This window comes from Argiope bruennichi, chromosome X2 (genome assembly GCF_947563725.1).
Source record: "Argiope bruennichi chromosome X2, qqArgBrue1.1, whole genome shotgun sequence".
NCBI lineage: Eukaryota > Metazoa > Arthropoda > Arachnida > Araneae > Araneidae > Argiope > Argiope bruennichi.
Window position 1 is genome coordinate 65,480,075 of NC_079163.1, and position 17,187 is coordinate 65,497,261.

The 17,187-nt window shown below is 29.2% G+C and overlaps 1 protein-coding gene across 2 annotated transcripts in view; it reads left to right on the forward strand.

Moving 5' to 3' along the window:
• Positions 1-17,187, forward strand: part of LOC129960807 (glyoxylate/hydroxypyruvate reductase A-like) — a 97,483-nt gene that overhangs the window by 4,680 nt on the left and 75,616 nt on the right. For both annotated transcript variants that reach the window (XM_056074459.1, XM_056074461.1), the window contains one exon: positions 15,656-15,835. The gene's annotated coding sequence lies outside the window, so the exon portion shown is untranslated. Of the gene's footprint in view, positions 1-15,655; positions 15,836-17,187 lie in introns of those variants that run through there.

A 17,187-nucleotide genomic window follows, 5' to 3' on the forward strand; every position in this document is an offset into this window, starting at 1 on the left:
GAGAAAATGATAAGACGCTGAATGAGAAAAAAAGTCATCAAACCTTTTTGTAAGGTTTTTGGCGTGCCGTGAAATAAGAAAGAAATTTATAAAATATCTCCAAAGAAACTATTGAATTTCGTGAACACAAATCAGTCTCTGTTCAGTAATAATTCATTGACTTACGAATTTGGACTCTATCTCTTAATATTTTATAAATACTTACTTTACTTGCTTCTAAGAGATTCATTTGTTTGTATGCAAGCATATTTTAACTCGTAACTGGAGACGGGAGTCAAAATGACTCCGCGTTGTTCATTATCTCTGCTTATCACGTGGTATTTTGTCCTTGAATACAATTATTTCCTCAGTACCTTTAAGTTGTTCTTTCAGCAATATGTTGGTAAAAGTTAAAGTATGAACACGCGCGTATAACCGAGTTATTCTTTTTCAAAGTTTTTGTTGTCATTGACTCCATGTCTCTGAAAATGCTTTTTATTTTAATAATGCAAAGAAATAATAATAATAATAAAGAAATATTCTTAAAAAATTATTTTAAAATATTGTATTCTTCAGTTTTTTTTGTTAAATTCTAACAGTTATTAATATTAGTGTAATTCCGTGGTACCTAACCCAGTAAATACTCATTAAAAGATTCTTTAGGTTTTTTTATAACATATTTCCAACATTTAATATTATAACATTTTTAATATTAATATTTTTGGTAACTACGTTATTTCCAGAATGTATTGTGCTTCCAAAATAAATTCCGATGCTGTTTATAAAAGAAAAAAAAAATTAAATTAACAATGGAGTCATTTTAACTCCATGTCTCTGGTCACGTGAGGAAATTCATGTCTCCAATACAAGGCGCTGATTGTTGAAGTTTGCAATTGTACGTGAAACAAACAAAATGAAAATCCATCATTAGTGAATGAAATTTTTGGATTCAATATTGCTTACTTAAATGTCAAATGAAGGAGTTTTCATAAAATAGCCTCTCATATGGGTAGAAAATTCTAACCATTAAACAAACATCATATGAGCTAATCTGTAATGGTTTTGTGTGGAAAACGAAAAAAGAATATACTTCTTCAATGGTGCATCAACTTCAGTTCAGGATACAGCAATTTCATCTAGATCATTATCTAATTATTTGAAAGATTCTGTTTCGCTATGAGATTTGCGAAGAAGTGGATTCAGGATGTTAGAGCACCAGCTCACTCATTTTTACAATCACGTATTTTCTTGATAGAATATGTTAGAATCAGGGCTGTCGAAAATTTATCGAAAAAAAAGTCGATTTTTCGATGCTAGTTTTTGAAAAATATCGATCTATCGAAATCATGATCATGAATAATAGTTAATGATAAATTGTGATACAGTAAATCGATATTCACAATTAATTTGTTTTCGATTTCGTTTTGATTATCGTTTGGTGTTTATTTTTGTTACTCTTTATTCTTTTTCACCTTCATACAGAATCTTTTTTACTTCTATAAATACTGTCATATTTCTAATATATAAAAATACTTGTTTTAAGCTTGTCTTTTTGGAATAAACTGTTTTCTGTTACCTAATTGAATGATATTATTATGGAAAAATAATTGTGGTTATCAGAATGTTGTAGGCTGTCGTTTATTTAATCGCTAAATACTCATCTTCAGAAATATAAGCAAAAAGTATTAATTCAGATTAAATTTACAATTTTATTCGCAGATCGCATTTTCACACTTAAGCGTACCCGTATTAAAAAAATCTATATTTCAGCCGCAGAAAGTAATTTCTAACAAATATTACGATAAAGTGAATCTTAATTTTCTTACTGGCTTACTTAATTTTCTTTCTTCTTCAAATTTAACACTGGCACAGCATTTGATCTCGGATTTTTTTTTTTCAGGAATATCAAGCAATTCAACTTCCGAATTACGGGAATAATCCCTCTCACTGATGTTCCGAGAACAAATTTAAGCATTTTCAATGTTAAAAATGTCTTTCTTTCTGCATTTGAACTAATATCAAGATCAAATTTTTTCAATTTTTTTATCAAGAAATTTTTAGCCTATGAAATTTCTCGAATGCATCGAACATCCGATAACAGCACAACCAGGTTGGCTGTTATCGGATGTATTGGCTGAAATATTTCACGTGAGCTTTAGCACTTGTCTCTGAAAAGACTCGATTTTGTTTTAAATCTTGTGTTTGTAAATCCAAGGAAAACATATAAAACTTCTTAGCAATCAAGCAACTTTCTACTTTGTGAATCAAATGAGAAGTACTCACAGTATATTAACCACCTTTTAATTTGGAATATGACAGAGAAAAAAATTCGGCTTCAGATTTGATAAAGTCCAAAAGATTATATTATTTATATTCACTCATTGAAAATTCCTGTTGGGCAGAAAAAAAATGCAAATAATATTTCCAAGAAGATTATTTGGATTTGATGTACAGAAAATTAACAGCGATGTTGCGGAAACCATTTTCTTAAATAAAAGTATATTACGCGGAATTTATTTACAATATAAAAATGTTTCGCAATATTAAATGATGAGGATTAATGCAAATCGCTTGGAATAGCAGGTTTCGGAATGTTTAATAATGCTATTTTACCCTTCTTTGCATGATTTTTTTTGTGTGAAATAAATCAGGATGATATAATTCATGCTCTAAATTAAAGGAAAAGCGTTTAAGAAAATCCTAGTATAATATATAATATAAAATAATTAAAAAACAGTATGATGGAAATATCTGTCATCATGCAAATTTACATGTTAAGCTCAGTAAAAAATTTTCAGTGTCCTTCTCTTCTAAATTTCTTGACTCATTATCGCTGTCATTAGCAGAAAAAAAAAAAAAAAAAATCTCAGATTAATTATAAAAAAATATTCAAGAAATCGCACGTTTCTTCCAACCACAACAAACAGTGGAATGACCAGTTCAAACCCGCTATAATGATTGTGACATTTGATTTTTTTCTTTGTCAGCTAATTTTCCTTATTACGCAATAGTCGTGAAAAAAGTTGCCAGCAACAACCAATTTACAGTACTTCTGTTTTGAGTACAATTTTTTGTTCACTAAATGTTATGATGGAAATTTCCATCATCATGGAAAGAAGGATTAATGCGCTGGAAAGCTTCTGCGAATCGCGTTTGTGAACCCACCCTGGATGCTACTATTATTACTATTATTACGCCCCATTCCTAGCGCGTATGTCGCTCAAATATTTCACCAAGTCTATAGGTTAGAATTATATTGAAAACAATCGCATGAAAATTCGTAATCTTATCGAGAAAACAAATGCTGACTGAAAAAAAAATCAGCTGTGAAATTTTAAAAAACTTATCATGCGTAATTTTTAATAAGCAAATGTCATTTTTAATTTCTTTAGAAAGTAGTAATTTTTCGAATTTTACATGCACCGCTTGTTGCGCCAAAATAAAAAAAAAAGCCAGACGAACTTTCGGTTACTAAATTTTAAATAAAAAATCACAGAAATATTCAGGTTACATAGATTTAATGAAAGTTAAGGACATAAAAAATATATTAATCCTGGAACTAATAGAAAAAGGTTGCACTGTACGTTAGAGGGGTTACTAATGTCCTGAATGCCAGTTACGGGACGCACCTTAATAAAAATGCTTATTTAATGCTTTTTTTTTTGCGAGAAAATAAAATTGCAATGATGTCTTTTTCACAGCTGCTGTCTTCTAAAGGATTTTAAAAAGGCGAAATTCCCAAATTTTATTCATACAGTTAAAATGAACGGTTAATGTTATGGAAAATAACGTAGATTCTACCTTCTCACTAGACATCACACTGAATTTCAACAAAGAAAGAAAAGATAGATTACATTGGCTAAAAAGTTCATAGAAAACTCAAGAACTCAAGTTTTTAACCTAACGAATACCGCCAAGTGAAAAATGAAGCCTTAAGGACAACTGGATCTTTTATTTGCATTTTAAATAAAAGACTCCATTTTTGGATTTGAAATTAAGAACGATTATGAATGCCTTCTCTTCATGAATGTCTGTATTTTTTATTAAAAGAATAATTTTTATTCCAAAGGAAAACAATGGACGCATATTCCAGAACTGGGCGGCTCGTGCATAAGCACTGAAGCACACTTTTTCAATATATGGTTATAATCACTAATTTATTACTTTTGCACGCGATGTCTAAATCCAATAACAATTTAACCCTTTACGGTCGTATTAAATTTGGACATAGGTGCCGTGCTGGTCGGAATTAATTTCCGTTGAGCGAGCAGTAATACATAGAATGTAAGATTATGGAGGAAAAGTACAATTTACTCATTCTCATTCTTTTGTAAACTTCGATATTGTAAGCACAATAATGTTTTAATGCAAGTTTTATTGTAAAAATTATAGTTTGTATCTTTAAAACAGTCTCCATTGTGAAGTCCCGGTTTTCGATGGCAAGTGTCGCCAAAATAATTCTTTTGGCGTCAATAATTTCACCCTTGATTTTTCATGGCGAGTCAGAGGCGGCTATACTAATATTAGGTTCCATTATCACTAAGTGGTAGAAGACTCATATTAGTTCGTGAATAAGTTCCCTAGCTCTTTCTGTTCTTTCATAGAAAGTGTAAACTGATATATCCTAAATGGAGATTAATATATGACAAATAGAATAAAAGTTTAGTATATTTCTTTGCTGTGGTGGCTGAGGGTAGACATACCACCGGAACGGTAAAAATACTTTGGTGGCTGTGAGTAGACATACGACCGCAAAAGGTTAATAATAGCTCTTTTAGATTCAGAAGAAACGAAATGAAATATGGAATACTTCTTTTAGTAGATGGTTTAATTTAGTTTAGCTGTATTAGCGTTCCGTTTTGCAAAAACTTTAGGGTTATTTCGTAACTTTAAGCAACAATTAGATGACGAGGACGACACCTGGACTAGCGCTCCCGTTTCAAAGCTTCTTCAAACTGAAGATCCAAGTTAACGTTTGACAGTTCATGCAGATTCCATAATAGAACAGTGTGAAATGCAAAACCATTCTAGAAATTCATAATTGGAAGCGTGATGCAAGAAAGTGCAACTGATCAGAAAAACTATGTCGGTGCAATATAATTATATACGTAAGTGTTTCAGAATGTTCTGTAACTGCTGATAAAAAAAAGTTACGTAAGTCTAGATATTATATCCTTCTATAGAGTGATTCCACATGGAAATGCGAAGATCCCAGCATATCCTCTACTACTGCGATGTTGCTTAGACTTCATTTTATTTATGCGGACTCATAATATCTTGGGGTTCTCGCTGGGATGCTGTAACAGAATTAAAATAAGAAGAAACGAAGAAATCAGCAGAAACTATGTCTGGCAAACAGTGATTAAGTGGAAGCGACAAGAGTATGTCATTAGTAAGAAGCTTACGAATGTCGAGGACTAGTTGACATCATTATCACGGTGGAAGTTATTTGTACGCCACGAATCCAGTTACTATTCTTCTTGAAGCATCCAATATATTGAAACACCACAGAACCTTTCAATATTATTCGATGTTATATGATCAGATTCTTTGACAGCATTCCGTTTTGAAGCAACACGAGGGCTGTATCGCGATGGATCTTGTTGTTTGGGACTGTTGTTCTTCCCTCTGAACTAATTGATTGAATCAGAAGCAATTATCCAATAATTTTTTTTAGAAATTCCTCAATTGACAGGAAATTTTCCCACGGGAAATGTTTCTTGAAATGTATTGTAGGTTCCATCTTTGTTGATTTGAATAAGTTACTTTTCTATAAGCAAGCAATTACTTAGAAATAAAGTGGCACTTCGTCAATTTCAAAGTTAAATACAAGCTTTCATCTTCCAGAGATCTTTTGTTTAGTCAAAGAGAATAGAAAGTCTTTCAAGCTTCTTACAAGACACAAAGTTTTAAAAAAAGACTGTCGAGAAAAACACGAGGCTTCGAATGAACAGCTTTTGAAGTAAATTTTCAACCCTCAACATTCTAACTTGCCTGAATCATTCTTCAACACAATCAATTCCGGGAAAGTGAATACCTGCTGTTCAAAAAATACTGGGAAATGAAATATGGTCAAATATTAGAAAGAAGAAAATATTTCACGTAATAATTATACACAATAAAAGGCCAGTAAACTCCCATTCAAATAATAATTGTTCATACAAATCAGATATTTGAAGGAAGAATGAAAAATTAAATTAAAGATACTTAATACAATTAAATAATTGTTTTAATTTCAGCTAAAAATTACTATACATTTTTAAAATGTTTTTAAATAAATTAAATCGTAAAACACAGAAGGAGGTTAAAAATCAAACAACTACATAAAACAATTAAAATTGCATTAAAGTACCATTTGTAAGCTATATGAGGGCTGTTTTGTAATAAACTACTCGAATGCCAATAGTTAATTAGAAAATAATGGCATTTTACATTTATATTTGGAATAACATTCATTTTGACATTTGAACACTTTATTAAATTTGTATATGTGTTTCATTTAACTATATGATTCATATCAGAAAGAAAAAAAATCATTTTAGGAAAAAAAATTCCTTTTTTACGTATAAAAAAATCTTTTTCAAAAAAAACCTATTTTATCAGTGTATTAAAAAGGGAAAATATTTTTTTTTCATCAAAACTTTGGAGATTAAAACAAAAATCTTAAAACCGTGAAGTGGAGAAAACAATTGGAAAAGGATATAAAGCTAGAAAGGAAAATTTTTCTATTGACTTCGAGAATTTTGAGAAAAAATATCCTTTTTAAAATACTAATAAAAGGGTTTCTTATATCTAGTCTCTAATACATTCACAAACTAATCATCGCCAAAGATGCCGCTTTTTTTTCAGGGGTATCTGATAACAGCTGTCGGACTTGAATAAAGCCCCGAAGTCTTAATCGAACTCAATTACTTTGAAGTGTAACATCGTGTGCAAGCCATCATAACAAATCACGTGTTTTCTTGTCTCTTAATCCATATTCTAATCAGTTCTATAAATTTACAATTCCAAGAAAAAATTATTTTATTTATAAATTCTAATTTGCTTAAAATAAATATTCTTATTCGTAAATGATCAATATATTTAACGTTCTATGATAGCATTAAATGTTCTAATTCATATTAGTAATATTCTTATAATATTCTTTGATCCTTACTTTAACCATTTTTAATCAAAAGTATGATATTAAAACAAAATCGTAAAGCGTGAGAGGCTCATAGAAATAATCAATAATTGCTATAAATCAGTTAATTGCAATAAATTCTATTTTTATTTTAATTTTTGATTAATGTCCAGGAATTTCTTTCTTGTAATATTCATTAGATCTTAATTTATTTACAACATCCCTTGATCCTATTTATTATTACATTAATAAAATATTATTAAAAACATTTGTAAATTCTTATTCGTTTTACTTTTTAGTTGTTATTCATTATTACAAATATTATGGAATCTAAAAATTAATATTTCTCAAACTGATTCTATCTCAACTGATTTCGTCATCCCTATAAAATCGATATTTAGTTAAATTAGAATATCAATGGATATTTTATAGCTCTAAAATTATTGAAATATCGCATCGTCATTGAGAATCAATAATTATAAAAAATATCAAAGTTTCTCACGTGAGGAAATGCGTGAAAAATCTATAACAAAATTCTGTCATTTTGTTATAGATATAATATTTGTTTGTATATTTTGTTTAGAAACATTAAACATTTGAAATGGAGTGAAGGCGTTTATAAACAACATACTTTTGGTATATCTAACTTTGCTTTTCAAACCGATTTTAATTTTTAGATCAAAACCTGAGCAGTGATGTTTCAATTAAAACGCTCTAGTCCTATGTACGTACATCAGAATTCTGACCTAAACAACAAAGTACGAGTTGAATGCCGATATGAATTTTCCATAATTTACAAAGCATACTGAGCTTCTTAAATTTAGATGATACATCAGCGAAATAACCCTACTGGAAACATTAGAAACTGTGAAAAACAAATAATATCCTATCCAATCAAACTTTGAGGCATGTTCTCTTTCAGAGAATCTGAGAGAAAGGCTACCTCCTCCAAAATTAAAACATAACACTGTTAGAAAAGCTCTCATTAACGGAAAATGCTAGCAAATCAAATCCTTACGAGCGGTCATTAAAACCAACTAATTTTCCAAATGGTCAGAATTTTCTAAATATTCAGTTATTTTGAATGATGCGTAAATAAAAAAAACATGTTTCGTTGAATCTAAAATCCCAGCTAATTGTTAAAGTTGCGGAGAAAATACAACAACTGTTTTTGGCATAATAAAATCAGCAATTTTCACAGTCAGTAGAGCTTTTAACTATGCTATGTAGAGGAATGAAAATACTCAGATTCCTCTAAAATTTGCTTTAAAAGCTTCCATACGGCAGCCATATTAATCTGAACTGAGGGAAGGGAAATGAGAGAGTATTTTCAGGTCATTAGAAGCAAAAGGATGAGCTGCAAACGCCGATATGCACCTTCATTTCATTTAACGTGACATTAGAGTTTTCGTAATGCTGTACTTCCTTAGGGATAGTACAGCAATTAAACAGAACAGAAATCGCTCTCTAATTTAAGAAAGCAATAAAAATTTTACCCGGGCAGATAATTTAATTTATCCAATTTTATGCTCATTCCTTGGCTTAAAATACACAAAATTATTCTATATTATTCACATTTTTGAAATAAATTTTTTGAAGTATTTAATTTGTTTTCCTATCGAGGTTTACAATTACTATGCTTAAATCTCAGTTGCCTCTAGTTTTGTTCAGTATACAAGAAACAATTTTATATCTATCATAAATTGAAACGAGCTTCTTGAATCGGTTGGGTGCTGTGCTCCTCATGTTTAGTGCTAAAAAGTGCAATTGTCTGCACATACTAATTTTGTTGCCTTTTCTGTTAATAATTATTCAGATATTAAAATTTCTGCCCCTCATAGTTTTTATTAATTACTTTCACCAAAGAGTAGATACGCAGGTATTTCTCGTCTGAGGAATTCAGAAGCGGCACTTGAAATAATTTTTTAATAAAACTATCACAGAGATAATGTAAGTTCCACTCAATCGAACAGTTTTTGTTTTTTTTAGTATTATGATTCGTATATTTTTCAAGGCAATTAAATATGTTGAGTGAAAAAATAAAGAACTTTTTCTATCAAAATTATATAAATGTATATTCGTAAATATAAATATATATTTATACAAGAACATTTTAAACCTTTTCGGTTATTACCTAATATGATAGTAAATGTCTTACTGAAATCAAAAGGCAACAAAATATTTATCATTTTATTATGCACTCTCAAAACTCATGTGAGTACACAAAATCATTCTGTAAAAAAATATAAAAAAGTGTTCAAAAAAACTTTCAAATGTATTTATAACTTAAATAATCATTTTTCATGCTAATATAAAAGAGAAAAATAGCAATAGATTATATTTTAAAGTAATTGATTATGAACTAATGCAATAAACCTATTTATTAATATGATGAATCTTTACTTCATAAGAAACGCTTAATGTGGTTACCCTTCAAAACTTTTCAAACTATAAAATTAGGATATTTGAGAAGGAGTTTTGAATGATCTAAAAAAGGAGGATTGACTTCTAAAATTTAAAGAAAAATTTCAATCAATTTAATTTATTCATTTTCCCTGTAGAGGGATTTTAAATTGTCATTACCCTAATCTCCACAGAGCAATTTGCAAATACTTGACACTGAAAGGAAGATTTACTGCGCATCATGTCAATCCAAAAGACTTAGATTTACTGAAAGTGGTCAAAAATTAGAATATTTCACCAGAGAGGTTTGATGGAATATTATAGGTTATATTATAGGCAGATCGATTTTCAGATTAGCATAACATGACAAAAATAAAAAATTCCTTTTGGGTATTTTATTTCCAAAATAAATATAAATAAAATTAGTGATTAACAGATTCAGAAGAGTATATATGTTTTAAATTGTTTTTCTCAAAATATTTCTCTCTCTCTCTCTCTTTTTTTTTCTATGAGTTTCCATACACTTTTAAAATGCTCTATTCGAACATAAAACTTAGTGAAATTGTACAAAATTTCTGCAGAGGGTTCAACTATATTCAGCCAGTTAAAAAACAGCGTTAGTTTTTGTAAACATAAAATTTAATGAAAAATGAGTAATTTTGCATAAAAGTGCATTTGAAAATAAAATGGCAAAAGAAATAATAAAATACTATCTAGATTTGCTCAAAATACCTTTTGAAGTGATAAAGAAAAATTACACGAATATCGTTCCAGTCATTTTTAATTAGACTTCTAAATCATTTAAATTTAAAGATAGATATTATATTCAAATGAACATGTGTACAAAAGCTCCTAATAATATTTATAACTTAAAATAACTCAGTCCATAGTAATTTTTTAAACAAAAACTCTCAAAAATGCTTAGTTCTCTTAAGCGTCAGAAATTAACGGGCTTGATCTGTTAAAATCTGATAATTTAGGTTACGTACTTTGTAATATTTTTAGAAGTAATCCTTAAAAAATATTTTTTTGATTATATGAAATTCAAATTTTATTTTCAGATGTATCGTAACGGTTTAGTTTGGGAATTACCTATTAACTAATCAATCCCAAGAACCATTTGGATTTTCAATGATTAACACTAGGTAATTATTTTAACAAGACTAAATAAAAAATACTCATTACATTTTTCATATTATTATGTTACAAATATTCATTGCATTACTCGTAACTGATGTTTTAACTATTGGATTTCAAACCATCCATCATCAGAAGCATTTGTATTACTTAGTTAAGTTTACAGATTTCCAAAATTACACGTATTGCTCTTTTTTTAGTTTGGCATTAAAAGTTGTATTAAGTAAATGAGTAGAAAATATCCATAAGAGGAAAAAAGAATTTGTTTTTTTATCTGATTCACAAAAAATTCAAAGAAAATGTGTCATATTCTTGACATTTAAAGTATTTTTATTGGATTTAGTTCGTTAATAAACATTAGTGCTTAAATACTTTTCATTTTGGAAAAATATCCCAATTTGTCTCAAATGAACAATTAGCTTTTAATAATTTGTAAATTAAACATTCTGATTTATATATAAATGATTAAAAATTTTCTTTTATGAATTTATGCATGCAGCTCGTATAAAGAATTGAATCTGATCTTGAAAATGTGCAGTATATAAATTTTATATTTTCAAGAAAATAAATCTAAAATAGTTTTTTTATTACATTTCTTATTAGGTTAGCGCCCACTCCTTACTTCTAAAATTACTTTAGCTGCAAACAACACGGAATTTTTGAGCAGCCATTTTCCAAGAGTACTCTGAGAGGATAGTTTACTAGTCTGACGTTACAAACGTTGAGTATTTGCAACATTTAATATGCAAACATTTAATTATATGCTGATGAATTGCCTCGTTTCCTTCCCAACCCATCTCAGTTTTATATAAATAAATAATCTGATATTTAGATCGAAGCGATGTGACATTCCGATAATGATAGGGCTATGACATTTTTAAGGATGACTTCAGTGCAAGTATATAAGGTAATGCGTCTGTGTTTAGTGGAGATGCTTAATGAATTCCAAAATCGGTGTCTTTTTAGGTATTTATTAATGATAACATGTGTATATAGATACTAACTAAGCTATTTACTAAGCTTAACGTTCATGGCACTCCTTCCAAATTCCATTCGTTGGGTACCGTGCCTGCTATGCAAGTCCCCGTCCTCGGGGGTGGCTGTTGACAAACACTGTGTAAACAAGAGGCAGAAGCGCCATCTGTGCACAATCAGCAACATAAGGAAAACGTTGATAGAAATAGGAGCAGCTCTCGGACTTATGTCGGTAGTATTTTCATTATTACCATCCATAGTAAGGAACTCAACAATTGGAACATTGAAAGATATTTATGAGTCAAGAAATTAACATTCAAGAAAAATTGTAGAAGGTTTAAATTATTTTTACAATTGGATTCATAAGATTTCCTCAAAATTCAAAAACTGATCATGAAAAGCAGCCACTAAGTTCGTAGTCTCAAATGTCATTGTATTAGATTTATCATATCGCTAAGCTTGTTTTGTAGATGAATTATCTAAATTGAAATTATGCAAGAGCTATATCCTGCCAATTATGTTGGAACAAACCGGTGTTTCACAGAATCATCTTACATCATCGATAGGATGGCCAGCTATTGAAAAATGGAGTAAATATTATCGAAGCATCCTTAGAACATGACAGAAACAATATTCGTGGCTTAGTGTGTGTCTGGTTTAGTGAGAATTAGAAAGAAGTTTGCCTTCTGTCTCTTATAAGCATAAACTGAAATCGATTCTTTCAAGTGTACAAATTATGAAATGAATCGTTGGTGTAAAACTATTCCTTAGTGAATGTAGACTTGCTTTGCGTGGTAGGTCACCGCAGGTTGGTGACAAGGACAAAGGAAATTTGAAGGGAAGGGGTGATTAAAATTATTGTCTTATTACATTCTAATTCAAAAAGAGCACTTGTTGCACAGTGAAATATTCCGAGTAAAGGGGAACAACTTCAACTCATTAGCTTACATCGGATTCTCAAAATGTGTAGATAATGGTTTTCTGAAATAAAAAAAAAATTTGCATCAATTTCTATATAAAAATAATGTTGCATGAGAGAAATATCTGAGCATAAAACAAATAATTAATCAAATTATTTTTTCTCTCTAAATATAATGAATTAACTTAACCGTGAATTGTTTAAAAAGGATTTTTTTTTATCCAGCTGAAGATTATATTTCATTTGCCTTGAAATGTTCGTTCTTAATAAAATTAAAAAGATATGTCGATAGTTTGAATTGTAACATTTCTTATTATCACATAATTCTCATATTTTCATTCTCTATCTCAGTTTTTACAGACAAATTATTCGGTAAGTATTCAGCTATTCACAGAATAGTTGAATCTTCTATTTAAACTAAATGAATGTTCTCTAAATAATAAAAATGCGTGATAAATTCATTTGACAAAAGCACTGATATTCCAAAAACTCTAAGTTTGAAACTGCCATTACAGTAAAACAAAACTAGATGCAACAATTCTTAAAGCATTTTTTGTCATTAATATGAGGATTCATCTTGTTGGGTGTAATTGTTTATAATAATTATGTTGCTTGTTTACAAAATGAATCGCTCACCTTATCCAAAGAAATGATATGCCACAAATTCAAGACATTTTACGGATCATACACTTTTTTTTTCATTGAATGCGAAAAAAATGTAAATATTGAATACTTTGTACAAAGAATACTTTTCTAATTTTAAAGTAAAACTTGAGAGGAAACTGCTTGGGTCCAAATTTTAATTCTAAATTTCTTTTTACTAACATAAATTCTGGACAAACGATCAAGAAAAATGATAGAATTTTAATTGGTGAGAACTGATTTGCAGAATTACTAACATATATCATGGATTCTAGATATAATTTTATGGTAAATAAATTGCTTTTTCATTTTAAAAGAAAAACTATCGCTTGCATTGTATTTTTAAACAGTTTAATACTTGAATATACTTCTTTTCAAATTTAATGTACAAAGTCTATCAGAATCAAACGTTATATAATTTAAACTTAATTAATTTCCTAATTCTTAGCTCAATTCAGCATATATCAACTTCATTCTAAAATATTCACTTATTTCTTGATCCCATTCCACTTTTTCTATTTAATTAATTCAACACGAGTTCTAAAATTTCTGAATCGGCTAAAAGCCCACATTCCGAAAGAAAGAATAAAAAATGTCCAGCCAAGCACATTCTTTTTAAAAGATCCCTGCGACTCCCTTGTCTGTGATCGACACGTGTTGGAAATCCCTATTAAAATCTTGGAGTATATATTCACAGGGCAAAAAATTTCATTAGCTTTTCTTCATTTCGTTTTGTGTCGTTTTGTGTTGCGCGCGTCGCTTCTGCTTGTTCATAAATCATGCATTCTGGGATGGACGTAAAATGAAGTTAAAAATTCAAAGTGTTTTTCTGTCTTCGGCTACGATTCTGTTTGAAAAATTATAGTTTACATGCATACCTATATATATATATATATATATATATATATATATATATATATATATATATATATATATATATATATACTAACATTGTTTTAAATTCTATTTCACAGTTAACTCTTGAAAAAAAATTTATTTGAAGGGAATGTAAAATATGAACTAAAATCAATTTTATTTAGAATTTATCCGGAATTCTGTATCCGTAAATGTTCGGAAAATAAGTGGTCTTTTTCAGGGTTCCCCCTTCTAGTATGAATGTTTATGCATATCGCACCACTGATCGCACCACCGCAAACTGTCACCAAAATGTATCAATCACAATGTAATAAAGACTATTTTACTGTTGATACAACCCAGTCTTGCAGCTAATCATTTAAGTATTCCTTATTAACCAAGAGCAGTGACATTTAAGGTATAAAATTTCACTAGAGCGCGATTTTTAAATGATTTTTGCAGCTGACGTTCAGTAAATAAAAATTTCCCCACGGGAGATTTGAAAAAGTCGGCTAAACGAGAACCGTGGATGTATGCTAATAAGCGCTAAAAGGGTCTGTTTATTCTAAAGCAATTCAAACGATTCTTATATTAGACAACATTTTTTACTCATCTAAAATTCACTAGATTAAATATCTCCACCTCGAACACGGAAAGCGTATTAAATAGAAAATTTTCTAGGAACGTGTTTTAAAATACTATGAAATACCTTATCACAGATGTCTTTTCCAAAGTCGACATAACTAGGTTTCATGGCCTGCATTTAAAATGCTCTCCTGGTGACTTGCTGTAACATGAGCAGAATAAAGGCATTAATTTCAATATTTTAACAAATATATTCGGTATAGTTTAATTCTTTTAGCCGAAGTTTTGCCTTAACATTCTACAAAAATATAAGTGTCAATTTAAGCTATGCCATCGTCATTGCAATTATAAAAAAGTAAGAGATTTTTAATTACTATTTATTTCAGTGAAGGACAAAAAGGAAAGTATGTAAAATCTAATAACTAACATTGAGTATGTTCGCACTACTTCATGTAAATCTTAAAGCCCAATTTTTAAAAAAACGATTTTTTCCTCGGATAAGAATAACCTGATTAAATTAATTATATTCAAAGTATTGTTTTTAAAACTCAATGTACTAAACGGGAGAAATATTTTTTATTTTATTTAATTTCCACTGTTTAATCTTAAAATCAATTTTTCTCAAATCCCCCACCAGATAGTGCCATTGTAGAGGAATCGAAATTTAAATAAGTTCATGATTAACTGATAATTAAACTATGAAAATATTAAAATAATGTAATGTACATATAGAACATACAAGTTCAAAACTTTAGCTCTCCACAAAAAGAGAGTGAAAAATCGATTCTACAACTCCGTCTTTATAAACATAAAACGAGTTGTGTTAAATTAAATTGTTTAAAACTGATAGCAGAGACAAGGTTTTTTCGGCATCTGATCTTTAAATTCTAGATTTTGCTTTGTGAAAGTAACCTGAAAGTGTACAAGCAAATTTGAACTTGAAAATAATTTCATTGTTGCATATTTGAATATTGCCGTAGCTGACTAATAAATAATTCAAGAATATTTATAATTTATATTGAATTTTCTTTCAATAGCAATGCCGTATTCTCAAAGTCACCTTCAATGACAGATGTAACTAAAGAAAACCAAGAGGATTTAAAATCAACAATTCTTGCAAACACCAGCAATAAAATCTGCAGTTCATCTCAATACAGTATGACCTCAATCATAATTCAATACATAAACACTCCGAAAATTTTAAAGACCAGCTAAAGGTAAGAAATTTTCCACTACATTTTTCTAGCGTATTTTTCTAAAGATTAAATCATGTTATGCAGCAACGTGTATGCATCTTCATTCCTTACATTTAACTATTCTTCATCAATTAGGATCTATTATTGGATTTTCGAACCATTTATTTAAAAATATTGTTTCCTGAGCTATTAACTAAAAATTAATGTTTTATTGTATTATTGATATTCTGATGAATTGCATTAGCTTTCTTAATTGTTTCCATTGGTTTTAGAAAAAAGTTTCGGTTTTTTAATACGTATACTTTTAAACGTTTCTGTAATTCCAGTAATACGAAGCCGCCTATTTAATGAAGTAAAGCAATTGTGCTGTTTTATTGAGATGTCATTATTAATTGGAAGAACTTTAATGAAACACAACGGCAATTTATTTATGGTGCAGTATTCCTGGCGATAAAGTCGATGGCCATTTATAACGCATTACTCTATTTATTAACTATTTTCCAGAGGTCTCTCAACAATGTAGGTGCATAAACAATAACGATGATACCAATTACCACAAAAAAATGAAACAAATATTTTTTCAAAAGGAACAGCGGAAACATCTATAAAAATAAATGATGAAATTTGTCAATAAAATATCCAATTCTAATTACCATCTGCCCAAATAAAATACATCTGTGAACTGCTTTTGGAATGAGATTCTACTTTTGTATTGATAACTTTCATATGTTATTGGAAATCTATTAATTTCCGACTCTATCGCCAACGAGCGATGTGATTATTTTATCAGTTTCCTAAACAAAATATTAGTTGAGACCAGCTTTTGATTCGTCAGTACATGATTAAAAGCTTGTAATCACTTTTATCGTTGCTTTTATTTTTGTATTGGAGTCCGCATTTTCAACACAACACCGTTTCAAATTAGAATGGGATTTTATTTTTGGGATTGTAGATAGTAAATGCATGAATGAAGAGATTTAATAAAGGATTATTGATTATACATGGCTTCAATGAAAGTAATTGATTTCGCGTTTGGCTCGATGCACCCGCGTTTTTCTTATTTGTTTTAGCTCAACATGGATGTTCTCTTTATATTTAGGTCTTTGATTCTAAAATGAAGTCGCATCATTTTCTTTAGTTAGGGCAAATTTGATTGATGTATCTTCTTTCTTATTTAATCTTATATTTCTGTACAAAAGATTTTGACTGTTAGATCAATTTTACAGTTAATAATATAATCGACTTTTCTTTCCTTAAAGGGAAAAAAATTCTTAATAAGATATTTGATGTTTCCCTTTCAAACGGTTTGACTTCTTTTCGAGAAAATAAATATTGAAAAATTCCGCCATTTCTTTTTATTTTATATTCTTCGT